At 46.1% G+C, this 24,000-nt stretch overlaps 18 non-coding genes across 18 annotated transcripts; all 18 read right to left on the minus strand.

Annotated features, from left to right (window-relative positions):
- Positions 1 to 180: 180 nt before the first annotated feature.
- On the minus strand, positions 181 to 252 carry TRNAW-CCA (transfer RNA tryptophan (anticodon CCA)). The gene has a single exon. It is a non-coding gene; the product is annotated as a tRNA-Trp (tRNA).
- Positions 253 to 883: 631 nt separating this feature from the next.
- Positions 884 to 1,003, minus strand: TRNAL-CAA (transfer RNA leucine (anticodon CAA)). Its single transcript has 2 exons — positions 966 to 1,003; positions 884 to 928 (listed from the first exon to the last, which is right to left on the minus strand). It is a non-coding gene; the product is annotated as a tRNA-Leu (tRNA).
- Positions 1,004 to 2,442: 1,439 nt separating this feature from the next.
- On the minus strand, positions 2,443 to 2,514 carry TRNAW-CCA (transfer RNA tryptophan (anticodon CCA)). Its single transcript has one exon. It is a non-coding gene; the product is annotated as a tRNA-Trp (tRNA).
- A 631-nt stretch (positions 2,515 to 3,145) lies between these two features.
- TRNAL-CAA (transfer RNA leucine (anticodon CAA)) lies at positions 3,146 to 3,265 on the minus strand. The gene is made up of 2 exons: positions 3,228 to 3,265; positions 3,146 to 3,190 (listed from the first exon to the last, which is right to left on the minus strand). It is a non-coding gene; the product is annotated as a tRNA-Leu (tRNA).
- Positions 3,266 to 4,207: 942 nt separating this feature from the next.
- TRNAW-CCA (transfer RNA tryptophan (anticodon CCA)) lies at positions 4,208 to 4,279 on the minus strand. The gene has a single exon. It is a non-coding gene; the product is annotated as a tRNA-Trp (tRNA).
- A 631-nt stretch (positions 4,280 to 4,910) lies between these two features.
- Positions 4,911 to 5,030, minus strand: TRNAL-CAA (transfer RNA leucine (anticodon CAA)). The gene is made up of 2 exons: positions 4,993 to 5,030; positions 4,911 to 4,955 (listed from the first exon to the last, which is right to left on the minus strand). It is a non-coding gene; the product is annotated as a tRNA-Leu (tRNA).
- A 945-nt stretch (positions 5,031 to 5,975) lies between these two features.
- On the minus strand, positions 5,976 to 6,047 carry TRNAW-CCA (transfer RNA tryptophan (anticodon CCA)). The gene has a single exon. It is a non-coding gene; the product is annotated as a tRNA-Trp (tRNA).
- Positions 6,048 to 6,678: 631 nt separating this feature from the next.
- TRNAL-CAA (transfer RNA leucine (anticodon CAA)) lies at positions 6,679 to 6,798 on the minus strand. The gene is made up of 2 exons: positions 6,761 to 6,798; positions 6,679 to 6,723 (listed from the first exon to the last, which is right to left on the minus strand). It is a non-coding gene; the product is annotated as a tRNA-Leu (tRNA).
- A 943-nt stretch (positions 6,799 to 7,741) lies between these two features.
- TRNAW-CCA (transfer RNA tryptophan (anticodon CCA)) lies at positions 7,742 to 7,813 on the minus strand. The gene has a single exon. It is a non-coding gene; the product is annotated as a tRNA-Trp (tRNA).
- Positions 7,814 to 8,444: 631 nt separating this feature from the next.
- Positions 8,445 to 8,564, minus strand: TRNAL-CAA (transfer RNA leucine (anticodon CAA)). The gene is made up of 2 exons: positions 8,527 to 8,564; positions 8,445 to 8,489 (listed from the first exon to the last, which is right to left on the minus strand). It is a non-coding gene; the product is annotated as a tRNA-Leu (tRNA).
- Positions 8,565 to 9,507: 943 nt separating this feature from the next.
- Positions 9,508 to 9,579, minus strand: TRNAW-CCA (transfer RNA tryptophan (anticodon CCA)). The gene has a single exon. It is a non-coding gene; the product is annotated as a tRNA-Trp (tRNA).
- A 631-nt stretch (positions 9,580 to 10,210) lies between these two features.
- Positions 10,211 to 10,330, minus strand: TRNAL-CAA (transfer RNA leucine (anticodon CAA)). The gene is made up of 2 exons: positions 10,293 to 10,330; positions 10,211 to 10,255 (listed from the first exon to the last, which is right to left on the minus strand). It is a non-coding gene; the product is annotated as a tRNA-Leu (tRNA).
- Positions 10,331 to 11,273: 943 nt separating this feature from the next.
- TRNAW-CCA (transfer RNA tryptophan (anticodon CCA)) lies at positions 11,274 to 11,345 on the minus strand. The gene has a single exon. It is a non-coding gene; the product is annotated as a tRNA-Trp (tRNA).
- Positions 11,346 to 11,976: 631 nt separating this feature from the next.
- On the minus strand, positions 11,977 to 12,096 carry TRNAL-CAA (transfer RNA leucine (anticodon CAA)). The gene is made up of 2 exons: positions 12,059 to 12,096; positions 11,977 to 12,021 (listed from the first exon to the last, which is right to left on the minus strand). It is a non-coding gene; the product is annotated as a tRNA-Leu (tRNA).
- A 943-nt stretch (positions 12,097 to 13,039) lies between these two features.
- On the minus strand, positions 13,040 to 13,111 carry TRNAW-CCA (transfer RNA tryptophan (anticodon CCA)). Its single transcript has one exon. It is a non-coding gene; the product is annotated as a tRNA-Trp (tRNA).
- A 1,404-nt stretch (positions 13,112 to 14,515) lies between these two features.
- Positions 14,516 to 14,587, minus strand: TRNAW-CCA (transfer RNA tryptophan (anticodon CCA)). Its single transcript has one exon. It is a non-coding gene; the product is annotated as a tRNA-Trp (tRNA).
- Positions 14,588 to 15,218: 631 nt separating this feature from the next.
- Positions 15,219 to 15,338, minus strand: TRNAL-CAA (transfer RNA leucine (anticodon CAA)). Its single transcript has 2 exons — positions 15,301 to 15,338; positions 15,219 to 15,263 (listed from the first exon to the last, which is right to left on the minus strand). It is a non-coding gene; the product is annotated as a tRNA-Leu (tRNA).
- A 952-nt stretch (positions 15,339 to 16,290) lies between these two features.
- Positions 16,291 to 16,362, minus strand: TRNAW-CCA (transfer RNA tryptophan (anticodon CCA)). Its single transcript has one exon. It is a non-coding gene; the product is annotated as a tRNA-Trp (tRNA).
- Between the last annotated feature and the right edge of the window lie 7,638 nt (positions 16,363 to 24,000).

A 24,000-nucleotide genomic window follows, 5' to 3' on the forward strand; every position in this document is an offset into this window, starting at 1 on the left:
TTGCTACACCTCGCATTTAACGTTTGACATCTACATCTCAACATCATCTGTTCGGAAAACAGGACTTTAGGACAGGACTACAGTGATATCGTGTGATTCTCTTCCCTCCCTTAGGTCCTACGTGCTAGCTGAGCTCTTCGCCGATGTACGGTGAGCTAATGAACGCACATTAAAAACACTTGACCCCGACGTGATTTGAACACGCAACCTTCTGATCTGGAGTCAGACGCGCTACCGTTGCGCCACGGAGTCGCCGGTACGCCTCGGCTCTCTAAAGGTCTTTAGAGCAAGGACAGATACAACCCAAGCATTTTATCATAACTGGTTCGGGGACACATCCGTTGTAGTTTGACACAGTTGCAAGAACACAACGGATGCCGTTACTGTGCCGCCCAACAACCGATCAATTAACGTTTCAGAATAATTAGACCCCGAACTTTCAGGCAGTAACTTAGTCATTAGGAAATGTAGTTGTCCGGATCACCGGGCTGGATCCCTCGCTGTGCCGAGGGAAAAAAATCACCGTGGAGAGTAAAGCGATTAAATAAATAATAATAGACTGTATTTCAACACAATTACATTTCTTGTGTGTTTCTCAAATGAACGATGTCGTGAACCTCAACAACATAGCTGACTACATCAACTCCTTCACCGATATCGATTGCTGCAGTCGCTTAAGTACGGCCAGAATTCGGGAGATAGTGTGTTCGAAAAACACTGTCGATAGCCCTGAAGATGGTTTTCCGTGGTTTGCTACGACCGCTTACTTCAAAGTCCTAGCCCTTTCCTGACCCATCGTCGCCATAACACCTATCTGTGTCGGTGCAACGTAAAGCCAATAGCAAATAAGATAACTCTTTCAGGAAATAAACGGCAAAAATTTTGTCAGGAGTGGGATTCGAACCCACGCCCTCAGAGAGGACCAGAATTCTTCGGACCTGAGTGATTCAGGGAAGGGAAACTGCCTTGAGTCTGGCGCCTTAGACCGCTCGGCCATCCTGACATACAAACAGCCATGCACCAAGATAGTGACTTGCTATTGATGAAACAATACATGCTGCGGAGATTTTACGCACAATTTAGCGCGAGTAATTCGTAGTCGCCGCCTCTGTGGTGTAGTGGTTAGCGTGATTAGCTGCCACCCCCGGAGGTCCGGGTTCGATTCCCGGCTCTGCCACGAAATTTGAAAAGTGGTACGAGGGATGGAACGGGGTCCACTCAGCCTCGGGAGGTCAACTGAGTAGAGGTAGGTTCGATTCCCACCTCAGCCATCCTGGAAGTGGTTTTCCGTGGTTTCCCACTTCTCCTCCAGGCGAATGCCGGGATGGTACCTAACTTAAGGCCACGGCCGCTTCCTTCCCTCTTCCTTGCCTATCCCTTCCAATCTTCCCATCCCTCCACAAGGCCCCTGTTCAGCATAGCAGGTGAGGCCGCCTGGGCGAGGTACTGGTCATACTCCCCAGTTGTATCCCCGACCAAGAGTCTGAAGCTCTAGGACACTGCCCTTGAGGCGGTAGAGGTGGGATCCCTCGCTAAGTCCGAGGGAAAAACCGAACCTGGAGGGTAACCAGATGATGATGATGATGAATTCGTAGTCAAGATTTGAAAAAGGATAAATTGGCCTGTATACAGAACGTTACATTAAATAATTAATTCATTCGCCCCTATGCTAAACGATCATAGTTACTACCGCCTAATATACAATGTGTGTTGAAGACAATGTGAAAAGCGATACGTGATCGTATACTTTATCTGCTTAACCTCCAGGGTCGGATTTTCCCACGGCCTCAGCCAGGTATACACCTGTACCGTCTCAACGGCAGTGTCCTGGGCCGTGAGTCATTGGTTAGGGGATACAACTGTAAAGGATTACCAACACCTCACCCAGGCGGCCTCACCCGCTATGCTGAACAGGTTCCTGTCGTGGGAATGGGACGATTGGAAGGGATAGAGAAGGAAGCGGCCGTGGCCTTAAGTTAGGTACCAACTCGGAATTTGCCTGGAAGAGAAGTGGGAAGCACAAAAAACCACTCCGAGTATGTCTAAGGTGGGAAACGCACCTACGTCTACTCGCTTGACTTCCCGAGGCTTAGTGGGCCCAGTTCTAGTCTTCGTACCACATTTCACATTTCATTGCAGCGCCGGGAATCGAACCCGTGCTTCCAGGGGTGGCAGCTAATCACGCTAACCATAACGCCACAGTGGCGGAGCAAAAAATAATAAAAAATAAAAAGGTAATCCATTTCTGATGACGACCCACATTTGCTACACCTCGCATTTAACGTTTGACATCTACATCTCAACATCATCTGTTCGGAAAACAGGACTTTAGGACAGGACTACAGTGATATCGTGTGATTCTCTTCCCTCCCTTAGGTCCTACGTGCTAGCTGAGCTCTTCGCCGATGTACGGTGAGCTAATGAACGCACATTAAAAACACTTGACCCCGACGTGATTTGAACACGCAACCTTCTGATCTGGAGTCAGACGCGCTACCGTTGCGCCACGGATTCGCCGATACGCCTCGGCTCTCTAAAGGTCTTTACAGCAAGGACAGATACAACCCGAGCATTTTATCATAACTGGTTCGGGGACACATCCGTTGTAGTTTGACACAATTGCAAGAACACAACGGATGCAGTTACTGTGCCGCCCAAGAACCGATCAATTAACGTTTCAGAATAATTAGACCCCGAACTTTCAGGCAGTAACTTAGTCAGTAGGAAATGTAGTTGTCCGGATCACCGGGCTGGATCCCTCGCTGTGCCGTGGGAAAAAAATCACCGTGGAGAGTAAAGCGATTAAATAAATAATAATAGACTGTAGTTCAACACAATTACATTTCTTGTGTGTTTCTCAAATGAACGATGTCGTGAACCTCAACAACATAGCTGACTACATCAACTCCTTCACCGATATCGATTGCTCCAGTCGCTTAAGTACGGCCAGAATTCGGGAGATAGTGTGTTCGAACCACACTGTCGATAGGCCTGAAGATGGTTTTTTGTGGTTTGCTACGACCGCTTCCTTCAAAGTCCTAGCCCTTTCCTGACCCATCGTCGCCATAACACCTATCTGTGTTGGTGCGACGTAAAGCCAATAGCAAATAAGATAACTCTTTCAGGAAATAAACGGCAAAAATTTTGTCAGGAGTGTGATTCGAACCCACGCCCTCAGAGAGCACCAGAATTCTTCGGACCTGAGTGATTCAGGCAAGGGAAACTGCCTTGAGTCTGGCGCCTTAGACCGCTCGGCCATCCTGACATACACACAGCCATGCACCAAGATAGTGACTTGCTATTGATGAAACAATTCATGCTGCGGAGATTTTACGCACAATTTAGCGCGAGTAATTCGTAGTCAAGATTTGAAAAAGGATAATTGGCCTGTATACAGAACGTTACATTAAATAATTAATTTATTCGCCCCTATGCTAAACGATCATAGTTACTACCGCCTAATATACAATGTGTGTTGAAGACAATGTGAAAAGCGATACGTGATCGTATTCTTTATCTGCTTAACCTCCAGGGTCGGATTTTCCCACGGCCTCAGCCAGGTATTCACCTGTACCGTCTCAACGGCAGTGTCCTGGGCCGTGAGTCATTGGTTAGGGGATACAACTGTAAAGGATTACCAATACCTCACCCAGGCGGCCTCACCCGCTATGCTGAACAGGTTCCTGTCGTGGGAATGGGACGATTGGAAGGGATAGAGAAGGAAGCGGCCGTGGCCTTAAGTTAGGTACCAACTCGGAATTTGCCTGGAAGAGAAGTGGGAAGCACAAAAAACCACTCCGAGTATGTCTAAGGTGGGAAACGAACCTACGTCTACTCGCTTGACTTCCCGAGGCTTAGTGGACCCCGTTCCAGTCTTCGTACCACATTTCACATTTCATTGCAGCGCCGGGAATCGAACCCGTGCTTCCGGGGGTGGCAGCTAATCACGCTAACCATAACACCACAGTGGCGGAGCAAAAAATAAAAAACAATAAAAAGGTAATCCATTTCTGATGACGACCCACATTTGCTACACCTCGCATTTAACGTTTGACATCTACATCTCAACATCATCTGTTCGGAAAACAGGACTTTAGGACAGGACTACAGTGATATCGTGTGATTCTCTTCCCTCCCTTAGGTCCTACGTGCTAGCTGAGCTCTTCGCCGATGTACGGTGAGCTAATGAACGCACATTAAAAACACTTGACCCCGACGTGATTTGAACACGCAACCTTCTGATCTGGAGTCAGACGCGCTACCGTTGCGCCACGGAGTCGCCGATACGCCTCGGCTCTCTAAAGGTCTTTAGAGCAAGGACAGATACAACCCAAGCATTTTATCATAACTGGTTCGGGGACACATCCGTTGAAGTTTGAAACAGTTGCAAGAACACAACGGATGCAGTTACTGTGCCGCCCAAAAACCGATCAATTAACGTTTCAGAATAATTAGACCCCGAACTTTCAGGTAGTAACTTAGTCATTAGGAAATGTAGTTGTCCGGATCACCGGGCTGGATCCCTCGCTGAGCCGAGGGAAAAAAATCACCGTGGAGAGTAAAACGATTAATTAAATAATAATAGACTGTAGTTCAACACAATTACATTTCTTGTGTGTTTCTCAAATGAACGATGTCGTGAACCTCAACAACATAGCTGACTACATCAACTCCTTCACCGATATCGATTGCTGCAGTCGCTTAAGTACGGCCAGAATTCGGGAGATAGTGTGTTCGAACCACACTGTCGATAGGCCTGAAGATGGTTTTCCGTGGTTTGCTACGACCGCTTCCTTCAAAGTCCTAGCCCTTTCCTGACCCATCGTCGCCATAACACCTATCTGTGTCGGTGCAACGTAAAGCCAATAGCAAATAAGATAACTCTTTCAGGAAATAAACGGCGAAAATTTTGTCAGGAGTGGGATTCGAACCCACGCCCTCAGAGTGGACCAGAATTCTTCGGACCTGAGTGATTCAGGCAAGGGAAACTGCCTTGAGTCTGGCGCCTTAGACCGCTCGGCCATCCTGACATACAAACAGCCATGCACCAAGATAGTGACTTGCTATTGATGAAACAATTCATGCTGCGGAGATTTTACGCACAATTTAGCGCGAGTAATTCGTAGTCAAGATTTGAAAAAGGATAAATTGGCCTGTATACAGAACGTTACATTAAATAATTAATTCATTCGCCCCTATGCTAATCGATCATAGTTACTACCGCCTAATATACAATGTGTGTTGAAGACAATGTGAAAAGCGATACGTGATCGTATTCTTTATCTGCTTAACCTCCAGGGTCGGATTTTCCCACGGCCTCAGCCATGTATACACCTGTACCGTCTCAACGGCAGTGTCCTGGGCCGTGAGTCATTGGTTAGGGGATACAACTGTAAAGGATTACCAATACCTCACCCAGGCGGCCTCACCCGCTATGCTGAACAGGTTCCTGTCGTGGGAATGGGACGATTGGAAGGGATAGAGAAGGAAGCGGCCGTGGCCTTAAGTTAGGTACCAACTCGGAATTTGCCTGGAAGAGAAGTGGGAAGCACAAAAAACCACTCCGAGTATGTCTAAGGTGGGAAACGAACCTACGTCTACTCGCTTGACTTCCCGAGGCTTAGTGGGCCCCGTTCCAGTCTTCGTACCACATTTCACATTTCATTGCAGCGCCGGGAATCGAACCCGTGCTTCCAGGGGTGGCAGCTAATCACGCTAACCATAACGCCACAGTGGCGGAGCAAAAAATAAAAAATAAAAATAAAAAGGTAATCCGTTTCTGATGACGACCCACATTTGCTACACCTCGAATTAACGTTTGACATCTACATCTCAACATCATCTGTTCGGAAAACAGGACTTTAGGACAGGACTACAGTGATATCGTGTGATTCTCTTCCCTCCCTTAGGTCCTACGTGCTAGCTGAGCTCTTCGCCGATGTACGGTGAGCTAATGAACGCACATTAAAAACACTTGACCCCGACGTGATTTGAACACGCAACCTTCTGATCTGGAGTCAGACGCGCTACCGTTGCGCCACGGAGTCGCCGATACGCCTCGGCTCTCTAAAGGTCTTTAGAGCAAGGACAGATACAACCCAAGCATTTTATCATAACTGGTTCGGGGACACATCCGTTGTAGTTTGAAACAGTTGCAAGAATACAACGGATGCAGTTACTGTGCCGCCCAACAACCGATCAATTAACGTTTCAGAATAATTAGACCCCGAACTTTCAGGCAGTAACTTAGTCATTAGGAAATGTATTTGTCCGGATCACCGGGCTGGATCCCTCGCTGTGCCGAGGGAAAAAAATCACCGTGGAGAGTAAAGCGATTAATTAAATAATATTAGACTGTAGTTCAACACAATTACATTTCTTGTGTGTTTCTCAAATGAACGATGTCGTGAACCTCAACAACATAGCTGACTACATCAACTCCTTCACCGATATCGATTGCTCCAGTCTCTTAAGTACGGCCAGAATTCGGGAGATAGTGTGTTCGAACCACACTGTCGATAGGCCTGAAGATGGTTTTCCGTGGTTTGCTACGACCGCTTCCTTCAAAGTCCTAGCCCTTTCCTGTCCCATCGTCGCCATAAGACCTATCTGTGTCGGTGCGACGTAAAGCCAATAGCAAATAAGATAACTCTTTCAGGAAATAAACGGCAAAAATTTTGTCAGGAGTGGGATTCGAACCCACGCCCTCAGAGAGGACCAGAATTCTTCGGACCTGAGTGATTCAGGCAAGGGAAACTACCTTGAGTCTGGCGCCTTAGACCGCTCGGCCATCCTGACATACAAACAGCCATGCACCAAGATAGTGACTTGCTATTGATGAAACAATTCATGCTGCGGAGATTTTACGCACAATTTAGCGCGAGTAATTCGTAGTCAAGATTTGAAAAAGGATAAATTGGCCTGTATACAGAACGTTACATTAAATAATTAATTCATTCGCCCCTATGCTAAACGATCATAGTTACTACCGCCTAATATACAATGTGTGTTGAAGACAATGTGAAAAGCGATACGTGATCGTATTCCTTATCTGCTTAACATCCAGGGTCGGATTTTCCCACGGCCTCAGCCAGGTATACACTTGTACCGTCTCAACGGCAGTGTCCTGGGCCGTGAGTCATTGGTTAGGGGATACAACTGTAAAGGATTACCAATACCTCACCCAGGCGGCCTCACCCGCTATGCTGAACAGGTTCCTGTCGTGGGAATGGGACGATTGGAAGGGATAGAGAAGGAAGCGGCCGTGGCCTTAAGTTAGGTACCAACTCGGAATTTGCCTGGAAGAGAAGTGGGAAGCACAAAAAAACACTCCGAGTATGTCTAAGGTGGGAAACGAACCTACGTTTACTCGCTTGACTTCCCGAGGCTTAGTGGACCCCGTTCCAGTCTTCGTACCACATTTCACATTTCATTGCAGCGCCGGGAATCAAACCCGTGCTTCCGGGGGTGGCAGCTAATCACGCTAACTATAACACCACAGTGGCGGAGCAAAAAATAATAAAAAATAAAAAGGTAATCCATTTCTGATGACGACCCACATTTGCTACACCTCGCATTTAACGTTTGACATCTACATCTCAACATCATCTGTTCGGAAAACAGGACTTTAGGACAGGACTACAGTGATATCGTGTGATTCTCTTCCCTCCCTTAGGTCCTACGTGCTAGCTGAGCTCTTCGCCGATGTACGGTGAGCTAATGAACGCACATTAAAAACACTTGACCCCGACGTGATTTGAACACGCAACCTTCTGATCTGGAGTCAGACGCGCTACCGTTGCGCCACGGAGTCGCCGATACGCCTCGGCTCTCTAAAGGTCTTTAGAGCAAGGACAGATACAACCCAAGCATTTTATCATAACTGGTTCGGGGACACATCCGTTGTAGTTTGACACAATTGCAAGAACACAACGGATGCCGTTACTGTGCCGCCCAACAACCGATCAATTAACGTTTCAGAATAATTAGACCCCGAACTTTCAGGCAGTAACTTAGTCATTAGGAAATGTATTTGTCCGGATCACCGGGCTGGATCCCTCGCTGTGCCGAGGGAAAAAAATCACCGTGGAGAGTAAAGCGATTAATTAAATAATATTAGACTGTAGTTCAACACAATTACATTTCTTGTGTGTTTCTCAAATGAACGATGTCGTGAACCTCAACAACATAGCTGACTACATCAACTCCTTCACCGATATCGATTGCTCCAGTCTCTTAAGTACGGCCAGAATTCGGGAGATAGTGTGTTCGAACCACACTGTCGATAGGCCTGAAGATGGTTTTCCGTGGTTTGCTACGACCGCTTCCTTCAAAGTCCTAGCCCTTTCCTGTCCCATCGTCGCCATAAGACCTATCTGTGTCGGTGCGACGTAAAGCCAATAGCAAATAAGATAACTCTTTCAGGAAATAAACGGCAAAAATTTTGTCAGGAGTGGGATTCGAACCCACGCCCTCAGAGAGGACCAGAATTCTTCGGACCTGAGTGATTCAGGCAAGGGAAACTACCTTGAGTCTGGCGCCTTAGACCGCTCGGCCATCCTGACATACAAACAGCCATGCACCAAGATAGTGACTTGCTATTGATGAAACAATTCATGCTGCGGAGATTTTACGCACAATTTAGCGCGAGTAATTCGTAGTCAAGATTTGAAAAAGGATAAATTGGCCTGTATACAGAACGTTACATTAAATAATTAATTCATTCGCCCCTATGCTAAACGATCATAGTTACTACCGCCTAATATACAATGTGTGTTGAAGACAATGTGAAAAGCGATACGTGATCGTATTCCTTATCTGCTTAACATCCAGGGTCGGATTTTCCCACGGCCTCAGCCAGGTATACACTTGTACCGTCTCAACGGCAGTGTCCTGGGCCGTGAGTCATTGGTTAGGGGATACAACTGTAAAGGATTACCAATACCTCACCCAGGCGGCCTCACCCGCTATGCTGAACAGGTTCCTGTCGTGGGAATGGGACGATTGGAAGGGATAGAGAAGGAAGCGGCCGTGGCCTTAAGTTAGGTACCAACTCGGAATTTGCCTGGAAGAGAAGTGGGAAGCACAAAAAAACACTCCGAGTATGTCTAAGGTGGGAAACGAACCTACGTTTACTCGCTTGACTTCCCGAGGCTTAGTGGACCCCGTTCCAGTCTTCGTACCACATTTCACATTTCATTGCAGCGCCGGGAATCAAACCCGTGCTTCCGGGGGTGGCAGCTAATCACGCTAACTATAACACCACAGTGGCGGAGCAAAAAATAATAAAAAATAAAAAGGTAATCCATTTCTGATGACGACCCACATTTGCTACACCTCGCATTTAACGTTTGACATCTACATCTCAACATCATCTGTTCGGAAAACAGGACTTTAGGACAGGACTACAGTGATATCGTGTGATTCTCTTCCCTCCCTTAGGTCCTACGTGCTAGCTGAGCTCTTCGCCGATGTACGGTGAGCTAATGAACGCACATTAAAAACACTTGACCCCGACGTGATTTGAACACGCAACCTTCTGATCTGGAGTCAGACGCGCTACCGTTGCGCCACGGAGTCGCCGATACGCCTCGGCTCTCTAAAGGTCTTTAGAGCAAGGACAGATACAACCCAAGCATTTTATCATAACTGGTTCGGGGACACATCCGTTGTAGTTTGACACAATTGCAAGAACACAACGGATGCCGTTACTGTGCCGCCCAACAACCGATCAATTAACGTTTCAGAATAATTAGACCCCGAACTTTCAGGCAGTAACTTAGTCATTAGGAAATGTAGTTGTCCGGATCACCGGGCTGGATCCCTCGCTGTGCCGAGGGAAAAAAATCACCGTGGAGAGTAAAGCGATTAAATAAATAATAATAGACTGTAGTTCAACACAATTACATTTCTTGTGTGTTTCTCAAATGAACGATGTCGTGAACCTCAACAACATAGCTGACTACATCAACTCCTTCACCGATATCGATTGCTGCAGTCGCTTAAGTACGGCCAGAATTCGGGAGATAGTGTGTTCGAAAAACACTGTCGATAGCCCTGAAGATGGTTTTCCGTGGTTTGCTACGACCGCTTCCTTCAAAGTCCTAGCCCTTTCCTGACCCATCGTCGCCATAACACCTATCTGTGTCGGTGCAACGTAAAGCCAATAGCAAATAAGATAACTCTTTCAGGAAATAAACGGCAAAAATTTTTTCAGGAGTGGGATTCGAACCCACGCCCTCACAGAGGACCAGAATTCTTCGGACCTGAGTGATTCAGGCAAGGGAAACTGCCTTGAGTCTGGCGCCTTAGACCGCTCGGCCATCCTGACAAACAAACAGCCATGCACCAAGATAGTGACTTGCTATTGATGAAACAATACATGCTGCGGAGATTTTACGCACAATTTAGCGCGAGTAATTCGTAGTCAAGATTTGAAAAAGGATAAATTGGCCTGTATACAGAACGTTACATTAAATAATTAATTCATTCGCCCCTATGCTAAACGATCGTAGTTACTACCGCCTAATATACAATGTGTGTTGAAGACAATGTGAAAAGCGATACGTGATCGTATACTTTATCTGCTTAACCTCCAGGGTCGGATTTTTCCACGGCCTCAGCCAGGTATACACCTGTACCGTCTCAACGGCAGTGTCCTGGGCCGTGAGTCATTGGTTAGGGGATACAATTGTAAAGGATTACCAACACCTCACCCAGGCGGCCTCACCCGCTATGCTGAACAGGTTCCTGTCGTGGGAATGGGACGATTGGAAGGGATAGAGAAGGAAGCGGCCGTGGCCTTAAGTTAGGTACCAACTCGGAATTTGCCTGGAAGAGAAGTGGGAAGCACAAAAAACCACTCCGAGTATGTCTAAGGTGGGAAACGCACCTACGTCTACTCGCTTGACTTCCCGAGGCTTAGTGGGCCCTGTTCTAGTCTTCGTACCACATTTCACATTTCATTGCAGCGCCGGGAATCGAACCCGTGCTTCCAGGGGTGGCAGCTAATCACGCTAACCATAACGCCACAGTGGCGGAGCAAGAAATAATAAAAAATAAAAAGGTAATCCATTTCTGATGACGACCCACATTTGCTACACCTCGCATTTAACGTTTGACATCTACATCTCAACATCATCTGTTCGGAAAACAGGACTTTAGGACAGGACTACAGTGATATCGTGTGATTCTCTTCCCTCCCTTAGGTCCTACGTGCTAGCTGAGCTCTTCGCCGATGTACGGTGAGCTAATGAACGCACATTAAAAACACTTGACCCCGACGTGATTTGAACACGCAACCTTCTGATCTGGAGTCAGACGCGCTACCGTTGCGCCACGGAGTCGCCGATACGCCTCGGCTCTCTAAAGGTCTTTAGAGCAAGGACAGATACAACCCAAGCATTTTATCATAACTGGTTCGGGGACACATCCGTTGTAGTTTGACACAGTTGCAAGAACACAACGGATGCCGTTACTGTGCCGCCCAACAACCGATCAATTAACGTTTCAGAATAATTAGACCCCGAACTTTCAGGCAGTAACTTAGTCATTAGGAAATGTAGTTGTCCGGATCACCGGGCTGGATCCCTCGCTGTGCCGAGGGAAAAAAATCACCGTGGAGAGTAAAGCGATTAAATAAATAATAATAGACTGTAGTTCAACACAATTACATTTCTTGTGTGTTTCTCAAATGAACGATGTCGTGAACCTCAACAACATAGCTGACTACATCAACTCCTTCACCGATATCGATTGCTGCAGTCGCTTAAGTACGGCCAGAATTCGGGAGATAGTGTGTTCGAAAAACACTGTCGATAGGCCTGAAGATGGTTTTCCGTGGTTTGCTACGACCGCTTCCTTCAAAGTCCTAGCCCTTTCCTGACCCATCGTCGCCATAACACCTATCTGTGTCGGTGCAACGTAAAGCCAATAGCAAATAAGATAACTCTTTCAGGAAATAAACGGCAAAAATTTTGTCAGGAGTGGGATTCGAACCCACGCCCTCAGAGAGGACCAGAATTCTTCGGACCTGAGTGATTCAGGCAAGGGAAACTGCCTTGAGTCTGGCGCCTTAGACCGCTCGGCCATCCTGACATACAAACAGCCATGCACCAAGATAGTGACTTGCTATTGATGAAACAATACATGCTGCGCAGATTTTTCGCACAATTTAGCGCGAGTAATTCGTAGTCAAGATTTGAAAAAGGATAAATTGGCCTGTATACAGAACGTTACATTAAATAATTAATTCATTCGCCCCTATGCTAAACGATCATAGTTACTACCGCCTAATATACAATGTGTGTTGAAGACAATGTGAAAAGCGATACGTGATCGTATTCCTTATCTGCTTAACATCCAGGGTCGGATTTTCCCACGGCCTCAGCCAGGTATACACCTGTACCGTCTCAACGGCAGTGTCCTGGGCCGTGAGTCATTGGTTAGGGGATACAACTGTAAAGGATTACCAATACCTCACCCAGGCGGCCTCACCCGCTATGCTGAACAGGTTCCTGTCGTGGGAGTGGGACGATTGGAAGGGATAGAGAAGGAAGCGGCCGTGGCCTTAAGTTAGGTACCAACTCGGAATTTGCCTGGAAGAGAAGTGGGAAGCACAAAAAACCACTCCGAGTATGTCTAAGGTGGGAAACGAACCTACGTCTACTCGCTTGACTTCCCGAGGCTTAGTGGACCCCGTTCCAGTCTTCGTACCACATTTCACATTTCATTGCAGCGTCGGGAATCGAACCCGTGCTTCCGGGGGTGGCAGCTAATCACGCTAACCATAACACCACAGTGGCGGAGCAAAAAATAATAAAAAATAAAAAGCTAATCCATTTCTGATGACGACCCACATTTGCTACACCTCGCATTTAATGTTTGACATCTACATCTCAACATCATATGTTCGGAAAACAGGACTTTAGGACAGGACTACAGTGATATCGTGTGATTCTCTTCCCTCCCTTAGGTCCTACGTGCTAGCTGAGCTCTTCGCCGATGTACGGTGAGCTAATGAACGCACATTAAAAACACTTGACCCCCACGTGATTTGAACACGCAACCTTCTGATCTGGAGACAGACGCGCTACCGTTGCGCCACGGATTCGCCGATACGCCTCGGCTCTCTAAAGGTCTTTAGAGCAAGGACAGATACAACCCGTGCTTCCAGGGGTGGCTGTGGTGTTATGCTTAGCGTGATTACCTGCCACCCCCGGAGGTCCGGGTTCGATTCCCGGCTCTGCCACGAAATTTGAAAAGTGGTACGAGGGCTGGAACGGGGTCCACACAGCCTCGGGAAGTCAACTGAGTAGAGGTGGGTTCGATTCCCACCTCAGCCATCCTGGAAGTGGTTTTTCGTGGTTTCCCACTTCTCCTCCATGCAAATGCCGGGATGGTACCTAACTTAAGACCACGGCCGCTTCCTTCACTCTTCCTTGTCTATCCCTTCCAATCTCCCCCATCCCCCGCAAGGCCGCTGTTCAGCATAGCAGGTGAGGGCGCCTGTGCGAGGTACTGGTCATTCTCCAAAGTTGTATCCCCCGACGAAGAGTCTGAAGCTCCAGGACAGTGCCCTTGAGGCGGTAGAGGTGGTATCCCTCGCTGAGTCCGAGGGAAAAACCGAACCTGGAGGGTAAACAGATGATGATGATGATGAATTCGTAGTCAAGATTTGAAAAAGGGTAAATTGGCCTGTATACAGAACGTTACATTAAATAATTAATTCATTCGCCCCTATGCTAAACGATCATAGTTACTACCGCCTAATATACAATGTGTGTTGAAGACAATGTGAAAAGCGATACGTGATCGTATTCTTTATCTGCTTAACCTCCAGGGTCGGATTTTCCCACGGCCTCAGCCAGGTATACACCTGTACCGTCTCAACGGCAGTGTCCTGGGCCGTGAGTCATTGGTTAGGGGATACAACTGTAAAGGATTACCAATACCTCACCCAGGCGGCCTCACCCGCTATGCTGAACAGGTTCCTGTCGTGGTTATGGGACGATTGGAAGGGATAGAGAAGGAAGCGGCCGTGGCCTTTAGTTAGGTACCAACTCGGAATTTGCCTGGAAGAGAAGTGGGAAGCACAAAAAACCACTCCGAGTATGTCTAAGGTGGGAAACGAACCTACGTCTACTCGCTTGACTTCCCGAGGCTTAGTGGGCCCCGTTCCAGTCTTCGTACCACATTTCACATTTCATTGCAGCGCCGGGAATCGAACCCGTGCTTCCAGGGGTGGCAGCTAATCACGCTAACCATAACGCCACAGTGGCGGAGCAAAAAATAATAAAAAATAAAAGGGTAATCCATTTCTGATGACGACCCACATTTGCTACACCTCGCATTTAACGGTTGACATCTACATCTCAACATCATCTGTTCGGAAAACAGGACTTTAGGACAGGACTACAGTGATATCGTGTGATTCTCTTCCCTCCCTTAGGTCCTACGTGCTAGCTGAGCTCTTCGCCGATGTACGGTGAGCTAATGAACGCACATTAAAAACACTTGACCCCGACGTGATTTGAACACGCAACCTTCTGATCTGGAGTCAGACGCGCTACCGTTGCGCCACGGAGTCGCCGATACGCCTCGGCTCTCTAAAGGTCTTTAGAGCAAGGACAGATACAACCCAAGCATTTTATCATAACTGGTTCGGAGACACATCCGTTGTAGTTTGAAACAGTTGCAAGAACACAACGGATGCAGTTACTGTGCCGCCCAACAACCGATCAATTAACGTTTCAGAATAATTAGACCCCGAACTTTCAGGCAGTAACTTAGTCATTAGGAAATGTAGTTGTCCGGATCACCGGGCTGGATCCCTCGCTGTGCCGAGGGAAAAAAATCACCGTGGAGAGTAAAGCGATTAATTAAATAATAATAGACTGTAGTTCAACACAATTACATTTCTTGTGTGTTTCTCAAATGAACGATGTCGTGAACCTCAACAACATAGCTGACTACATCAACTCCTTCACCGATATCGATTGCTCCAGTCGCTTAAGTACGGTCAGAATTCGGGAGATAGTGTGTTCGAACCACACTGTCGATAGGCCTGAAGATGGTTTTCCGTGGTTTGCTACGACCGCTTCCTTCAAAGTCCTAGCCCTCTCCTGTCCCATCGTCGCCATAAGACCTATCTGTGTCGGTGCGACGTAAAGCCAATAGCAAATAAGATAACTCTTTCAGGAAATAAAGGGCAAAAAATTTGTCAGGAGTGGGATTCGAACCCACGCCCTCAGAGAGGACCAGAATTCTTCGGACCTGAGTGATTCAGGCAAGGGAAACTACCTTGAGTCTGGCGCCTTAGACCGCTCGGCCATCCTGACATACAAACAGCTGTGCACCAAGATAGTGACTTGCTATTGATGAAACAATTCATGCTTCGGAGATTTTGGGCATAATTTAGCGCGAGTAATTCGTAGTCAAGATTTGAAAAAGGATAAATTGGCCTGTATACAGAACGTTACATTAAATAATTAATTCATTCGCCCCTATGCTAAACGATCATAGTTACTACCGCCTAATATACAATGTGTGTTGAAGACAATGTGAAAAACGATCATCATCATCATCATCTGTTTACCCTCCACGTTCGGTTTTCCCCTCGGACAGAGCGAGGGAGCCCACCTCTACCGCCTCAAGGGCAGTGTCCTGGAGCTTCAGACTCTTGGTCGGGGGATACAAGTGAGGAGTATGACCAGTACCTCACCCAGGCGGCCTCACCTGCTATGCTGAACATGGTCCTGTCGTGGGAATGGGATGATTGGAAGGGATAGAGAAGGAAGAGAGAATTAAGCGGCCGTGGCCTTAAGTTAGGTACCAACTCAGAATTTGCCTGGAAGAGAAGTGGGAACCACGGAAAACCACTGCGAGGATGCCTAAGGTGAGAATCGAAACTACGTCTACTCGCTAGACTTCCCGAGGCTTAGTGGACCCCGTTCCAGCTTTCGAACCACATTTCAAATTTCATAGCAGCGCCGGGAATCGAACCCGTGCTTCCGGGGGAGGCAGGTAATCACGCTAACCATAACACCACAGAGGCGGACCAAAAAATTATACAAAACAAAAAATTAATATTTTTCTGCAGACGACCCACATTTGCTACACCTCGCATTTAACGGTTGACATCTACTTCTCAACATCATATGTTCGGAAAACAGGACTTTAGGACAGGACTACAGTGATATCGTGTGATTCTCTTCCCTCCCTTAGGTTCTACGTGCTAGCTGAGCTCTTCGCCGATGGACAAAGAACTAATGAACGCACATTATAATCGTTTGACTGCGACGTGATTTGAACACGCAACCTTCTGATCTGGAGTCAGACGCGCTACCGTTGCGCCACCGAGTCGATGATTTGCCTCGGTTTTCTACAGGTCTTTAGAGCTAGGACAGATACAACGCAAGCATTTTATCATAACTGCTCCGGGGACACATCCGTTGTAGGTTGAGACAGTTGCAAGAACACATCGGTTGCAGTTACAGTGCCCCCCAACAACCGATCAATTAACTTTTCAAATAATTAGACTCCGAACATTCAGGCAGTAATCTAGTCCTTAGGAAATGTAGTTGTCCGGATCTCTGGGCTGGATCCCTCGCTGAGTCTGAGGGAAAAAAGTCACCGTGGAGGGTAAAGCGATTAAATAAATCATAGTAGTTCAACACAATTACATTTCTTGTGTGTTTCTCAAATGAACGTATGAACTTATGCTCAGAACGATGTCGTGAACCTCAACAACATAGCTGACTACATCAACTCCTTCACCGATATCGATTGCTGCAGTCGTTTAAGTACGGCCATAATTCGGGAGATAGTGTGTTCGAACCACACTGTCGATAGGCCTGAAGATGGTTTTCCGTGGTTTGCTACGGCCGCTTCCTTCACAGTCCTAGCCCTTTCCTGTCCCATCGTCGCCATAAGACCGATCTGTGTCGGTGCGACGTATAGCCAATACCAAATAAGATAACTTTTTCAGGAAATAAACGGCGAAAATACAGTCGGGAATGGGATTCGGACCCACGCCCTCAGAGAAGACCAGAATCCTTCGACCTGAGTGATTCAGGCAAGGGAATTTACCTTGAGCCTGGCGCCTTAGACCGCTCGGCCATCCTGACATACAAACAGCTGTGCACCAAGATAGTGACTTGCTATTGATGAAACAATTCATGCTGCGGAGATTTTACGCACAATTTAGCGCGAGTAATTCGTAGTCGAGATTTGAAAAAGGATAAATGGGCCTGTATACAGAACGTTACATTAAATAATTAATTCATTCGCCCCTATGCTAAACGATCATAGTTACTGTTACGGAGTTATCCGTGGAAGGCAGAGGTGAAAGAAGGTGCTGGCTGGAATAGGTCTCAACTACAAAATTAAAGTTAATTGAAAACTTTAACAAAGGTTATATTTTCTTTTCAAAATCAACAAATGGCAACAAATAACAAAAGTGTAACAGGTACCAAGTAGCAGATCAAAAAATTAAGAAATTACAGATTACAGTCGTTACAAGTTTTGGGCTTCGAGCCCCACAATTACAATTCTTGAGCTAAGAGCCCAACTTTATAATGTACCCAGTTCCCACAAAGGGGCAGAAAACCCCAATCATGCCAAGGAGCACTAGCTCCCAATTACCATGTTAAGCCTCCTAGAGGCACGTTTCACACACAAGAAAGAGCAGATGCGCTCTCAAAGTCTTCAAGCCTATTTAAGAGGCCATAAACTGACTTTACACTAACTGCCCTCAAGGCACACATACCGTGAAACAGGGGTATCTAATACCCAATCTACTGGGCCTTCGCAGGAAGGAAAACAAAACGGGTTAAGTAAATGGCACAAAATACAAATTGAATGGAGGCGATAACTTGCACTCCTACACAAATTTTTTGTCTAAAAACCTATGTGGCGCTAGGCCGATCATACAGGGGCTAATCCCAAGCTAGGGAGGTGACACGTATGAGAAAACTTACTACAAGAGAAGAACGGTTATGAAAGCGTAGTCACCTCTTTTTCAAAATGAAGGGGGTTCGAGAGGGTGAAGCACTCTCTATCCCCGCTTTACAGTTCAAGAAGTATTAGTTTTTACAGAAAAGGAATTCCATTTTCAGGAAGATGGATTACATTTTAAAGGTTTCGAACCTTCTCCGAGAGTTAAACTGCTGAGCTAGCAAGAAATAAAGATGTTAACAGGCCATTACCTTGTTGAAGAACTTCTGCTTGAATAAAGAGGCGCTTCCCGCCCCCTGCTACATATTCATACACTAAGAGAGATGTTACTGAAGTGGCCCCGAGACAAGAAAATCAGCAGTTTTTATACCCTCGTGGAAAATTCGAGACCTTTCATGAATGATAACACCCGCCCACAAACTTTTATTGGATAACAGCTAAAACTAATACACAAGACGAGGAAGAAACACCTTATTGGTGGAAAATTAATTACAGAAATTCATGATTGGCTACATTCAATACAGGCGGAAAGGAAGGATTTATATTGCTAACCCACAAACCACAAAACATAATTTAGTAAAAACAAAACTTAGGAATACCATATTTCTTCAGGAGAATCCATTCCTTTACACCAGAGTGCGTTATCATAATTTTTGGTAGAGACATCTGTTAGAGAATGTCCCAACTTCTTGATACGGAGCAAACAAACACAAATCGAAATAGACACAGTTCAGAACACTTCAAAATTACCAAATTTACAGTAGTGACATCTTCCGAAAAACCGTTGAGTTAATTCAGTTTGTTAAAGTTCAGGCTTTCTCCTGTAGAGGAGTTTCAACTGGCGCAATATTTGAATTAGCGGCGTGGAGGTGTACCGCCCGGTACAGACTTCCCCCCCCCCCCACAAAAGTCCTTCCAAGGGGTGACCCAGAAGAAAACAACAAATTTGTTTTTAATAAAGTCCAAGTTTTGCTGATGAATTGAAGTATTTAGAAGAGAAAAATAGCAGTAGTTCGAGGTCTCAGAAGTTGTTTGATATAGGTGGGTGCTCCTAGATTAAGTGCAGTTTTAAACCATTTGTAGTAGATTTTGATGAAAGGTCTCTATGCTTGTAGTAGTTGAATTCAGAAAAAACTTTAATTCTTGAAATAAGAAAAAAAATTCTAAGTCCACCAAATGTTGATTTGTAGGAGTATTTAATTGCCGAATAGAGAGTCCGTGTAGCTGAAGAAGAACATTATCTGTCGCTTAATTTTGACGGCAAGACCTGCCGCCGCTGCCTGTGTCAAGAGGAGGCCACTCGGACCCCTTAAGTACCCTGAGATACCGCTCTCCCGCACTATGAGAGGGGTAGTCGTGCTGCACGCTGCAGATGCGACGTTTGTTTACAGTCCACAAGTAGCTTGCGGGTGGTGCGCCGTACATCAGCATTGGCCGGAAGGAGGGCTCCGGCGCGCCGTACACAGGTTGACCTCGCTGGAGTGGAGTGGGCCCGTACCCCACCTCAGTGGCGGTACGGCGCCGCACGGCTGCGGGGGCACTGAAACATTAAGATCTCGGCGGCAGAATTTTTGTAGCAAAATAATGTTTTAGGGAACTATATTGGAGTTGAGGCTGAGGGGCCAGCGGCGTGGAAACTTTTATTATTTAGCCACAGGTATGGTTTAGCAGGAGACGGGAGCGTGGTAATGGCCATATGGAGGGGCAGCAGAGTAACTTCAGGGAAGGTTTCACAAAATTTATACAAAGCAGATTCAACCAAATGTAAAACTATAAGGGGCAGAAGGCCTAGGATTTAGAGAAAAATATAACCTTTTGGGGTTCTTACAATATTTTCAAGGTCCAATGAGCAAGTAATTTACACAGACTTCACCTGGGACAGGAGAACACTAAATATCCTCTCGGTGGCCGGATTGCTTAGTAACAACGTCACCGGGGTATGGAAATCTAAAATGATGCACGGCCCTTCAAATCTGGGGGCAAGCTTGCCCGCGGGAACAAAATTCTTTACCATAACCTGGTCGCCTACCTTCAGATTGGTGGTTCTCCGTCCACGATCATATCTTTCCCTAACCTTTTCATTAGAAACTTTAAGGTTGGCCTTAGCCTTCTTCCAAAGATCTCTAATATTATCTGGATCTATTGCCTCTGGTAGAATATCACTAAGAGGCCAAAGGTTAGCGAGCGGCGTGTTGGGAGCGAACTTGAACATCAAAGAAGCTGGAGTAGATTTATGAGATTCATGAACCGCCGAATTCAAAGCAAAAGCTAACCAATGAAGGGACGTGTCCCACCTAGAATGATCTTCATGATGATAAGCAATAAGAGCCGACCTCAGATTACGATTGACCCGTTCAGCTAGAGATAGTTGAGGATAGTAAGCAGAAGTAGTCACATGAGATATGGACAGATCAAAACAGAATTTACGAAAGAGATTGGATGTGAAAACTTTAGCATTATCTGAAACAATATATTGACACGGACCAAAAGAAGCAAAAATATAATTTAAACAAGAAATAGTGGACTGAGCGGTAGCCAGCTTAGTCGGATATAACCAAGAAAATCTAGTGAAGCCATCTAGACACACAAGGATGAATTTATTGGCATTCCCCTTTGACTGGGGAAAGGGTCCTACGTAGTCGATATAGAGTCGTTCCATGGGGCGCGACGCTTGATGAGAACACAAAAGCCCTTGCTTAGTGGACATGGTGGGTTTACTAAGCCAACAAGTTTTACAAGCTTTTACCATTTCACGGATTTCTCCGTCCGCATCCTTCCAAATGAACATTTCTCTAATCTTTTCTCGAGTTTTGAAGATGCCTAAATGCCCACCTAATGGGCTCTCATGATAGTATTTGAAGATCATGGGCACAAGAACAGCTGGAACTACGACTTTCATCGTCTTATCGTGCCTCGAAGGGCAACTTAAAACACCATTCCTCAGTACATAAGGGACGACGTGTTCCCCAGAAGAAAGGGTTTCCATTATCGGAGCCAGCGTCGGATCTTCACGTTGATATTTTTCAATATCCCTAAAGAGCATGGGATTAACCTCAGATAGTATGGACTCGGGAGGTGAAGAACTATCAACCTGTTCAGGGATCTCTACCTCATTAGAAAACATACGGCTTAGTCCGTCTGCCACAACATTTTCAGTACCTCTTATATGCCTAACATCAAATTGGAAGGCCGAAATTCTTATGGCCCAGCGGGCTATGTGACCAGTACGATGCGGCCTACCTAATACCCAACTTAAGGCTTGGTTATCTGTCTCCAAGTCGAACTTGATATGTTCCAGATAGAGACGGAAATTTTCTAAAGCACACAAAACTGCTAAACCTTCAAGTTCCTAGATGGAATACTTGGATTCTTGGGCCGATAATGTCCTAGAGGCATAGGCAATGGGTCACCTCCCTAGTTCAGTTTCATGAAGAAGGACTGCAGCTAGCGCCGACGACGACGCGTCGGTTTGGACGATGAATTTCTTAGAGAAATCGGGCATGGCAAGAACAGGGGCATTACACAGAGCCAATTTGAGATCTTCAAAAGCGGCTTGTTGAGAAGGTCCCCTCTCAAATTTGACGCCTTTCCTACGAAGTAAATTCAAGGGCGCCGCTCTATTGGCGAAATTTGGAATAAATTTCCTGAAGAAATTCACCATACCAATGAACCTAGCAATCCCTTTGATGTCCTTGGAGGTTTGAAATCACGGATGGCCTGCGTTCTAGAATGATCGACTGCGACACCATCGGGCGACACAATATGCCCTAGAAATGACATGGAGGGCTTAGCGAATGCGCCCTTGGACAACTCCACCGTTAACCCTGCCTTACGAAGGCGACTTAAGACCTCTTTCAGATGATCAAGGTGTTCTTCAAAGGTCTCAGAAAATACGACGACATCATCCAGGTAATGATACAAGTACTCAAATTTGATGTCGGAGAAGGCCCTGCCTAGCAGTCTCGTAAGCACAGCTGCTCCCGTGGGGAGCCCGAAAGGCACGCGGTTGTACTCATACAAGTTCCAATCCGTGGCAAACGCTGTCAGGTGTTTAGATTCCTCTGCTAGCGGTATTTGATTATACGCCTGATTAAGATCTAAGATGGTGAAGAATTTAGCCTTTCGAAACCATGAAAAACAAGAATGGAGGTCTGGAAGGGGCACGGATTGTAACACCACCTTCCGATTGAGAGCCCTATAATCAATCACAGGCCTGAAGCCACCTTGGGGTTTCGGGACTAGGAAAGTAGGCGAAGAATACGCCGACTTAGAGGGCCGAATGATACCATCCTTCAACATATGATCAATGATCTCCTTCAAAGCTTTCATTTTACGTGGAGACATATAAGGCGGAAACCGGACTGGAATCGAATCCGTAACCTCAATCTTGTATTCAATAAGGTCAGTAACACCAAGAGTATCAGAGAACAGCTCTGGAAACGACTGACACAACTTACGAATACTATCAGCCTGCTCCTCAGGTAGATGTCTAAGATCTAACAACATCTCATCCTGGGTAGGCGAAATAGATGAACATGACACAGAACTACATTTTAGCAACGGGATTTTAGAATTACGGTACTATCAAATTTGAAAGTGCACGACTTGCTCTGAAAGTCGAGCACTAGACCAGTGTGAGACATGAAATCAGCTCCCAATATAATGGGGCAAGACAAGTGCTTGGCCACAAACAGTTTAAATTTCCAAATAAATTTAGATATACGAAGTTTGGCATACAGAAACCCTAAAATTTCTAATGGGGAGGAATTTGCCGAAACATATTGAACCGAAGTCGAACAAAAATCAGGAAGTTTACAAATAGATTTTAATTTGGAATACCCTTCAGCCGAAATAATGGAACAAACACTGCCTGAATCTAATAGAGCTGTTACAGGTTCATTATTTAATTCAATTTTGAGGAAGGGAACAGGTGCGGGTGAATCCGCCGCAATCCTAAGACATTCTCTGGGACATTCAAATGGGAATGTAGAATAGTTCTGACTTTTTCCTGCATTTTCGTCAGATTTAACTTGTGCTGAGCCTTGAAAGGAGAATCTACCGCCTCAGCCGGAGCCACTAGTCACTTTTGATTGTTGGTGGAAATTGCACCCGAAGTTGAGCAGGAGGGAGTGCTGTTAGCATTAGGGCAGTTCTTGGCAATATGTGAAAACGCGCCGCATTTAAAACAGCCTTGGGATGACCCTGCTCCATTCCTTGTCCCACTATATTTAATTAATGGACACTTGTTCCGAAGATGGTCAGGAGACCCACGCGCATAACATTTACGGGCAGTGACGTTTCAGCGAGGTGGAGGCCGAAAATTACAAGAGGATGGAGGGGGTTCTTTCGCGACACGCAAGGTATCGGCGTATCTAACTCCTTCCGCTGAGACAGCCATAGCCTCTAACTCGGCAAATGTTTGCGGACGCGACGCAAAGCACAAGTATGATCGGTATGATGGAGAAATACCTTCCACAATAGCCTGTACAATTTGATCTTCAGGGAAGTGAAGAGCAAACACCCTGGTATAGAATTTAATATCTTGGATGAAGTCTGCCAAGTTTTCTTCCAACCGTTGTACTCGGTAGTAGTACTTTTGAATGAGCGATGACCTAGCTCGAGCGGGGATAAAATTTGCCAACAGATGGGCATGGAAGTCTTCTATGGAGGATTGTTCAGCAATTGCCCTAACTATCTTGCCTGAGAGAACACCAACGGAATAGAGATAAATAATTTGCAGAATTTGACACGGCGAAAGAGAAAAAACAAGACATGATCCTGAAACTCAACAATAAACCTTAAGAATGAAAAAAACTTCACTGGTAGAGTTAACGGAAAACTTACAAATCCCTTCGAGCAACATAGCTAAAGGGTGGAGCAAAGTGCTAAAACCAGGTGACGTGGTACGAAGGGACCTAAGTGGGGGAGAAGCAGCTTCAGAAGGTGCATTATTCAACACAAAGGGTGGAATAGATGTGCGACGAAGGGACTCAGTTTCTAATGGAACAGAAGTTTTCGGCCTTCTACAGCTTTGTAATTTCTTCC

The sequence above is a fragment of the Anabrus simplex genome, chromosome 1 (assembly GCF_040414725.1).
Source record: "Anabrus simplex isolate iqAnaSimp1 chromosome 1, ASM4041472v1, whole genome shotgun sequence".
Lineage (NCBI taxonomy): Eukaryota > Metazoa > Arthropoda > Insecta > Orthoptera > Tettigoniidae > Anabrus > Anabrus simplex.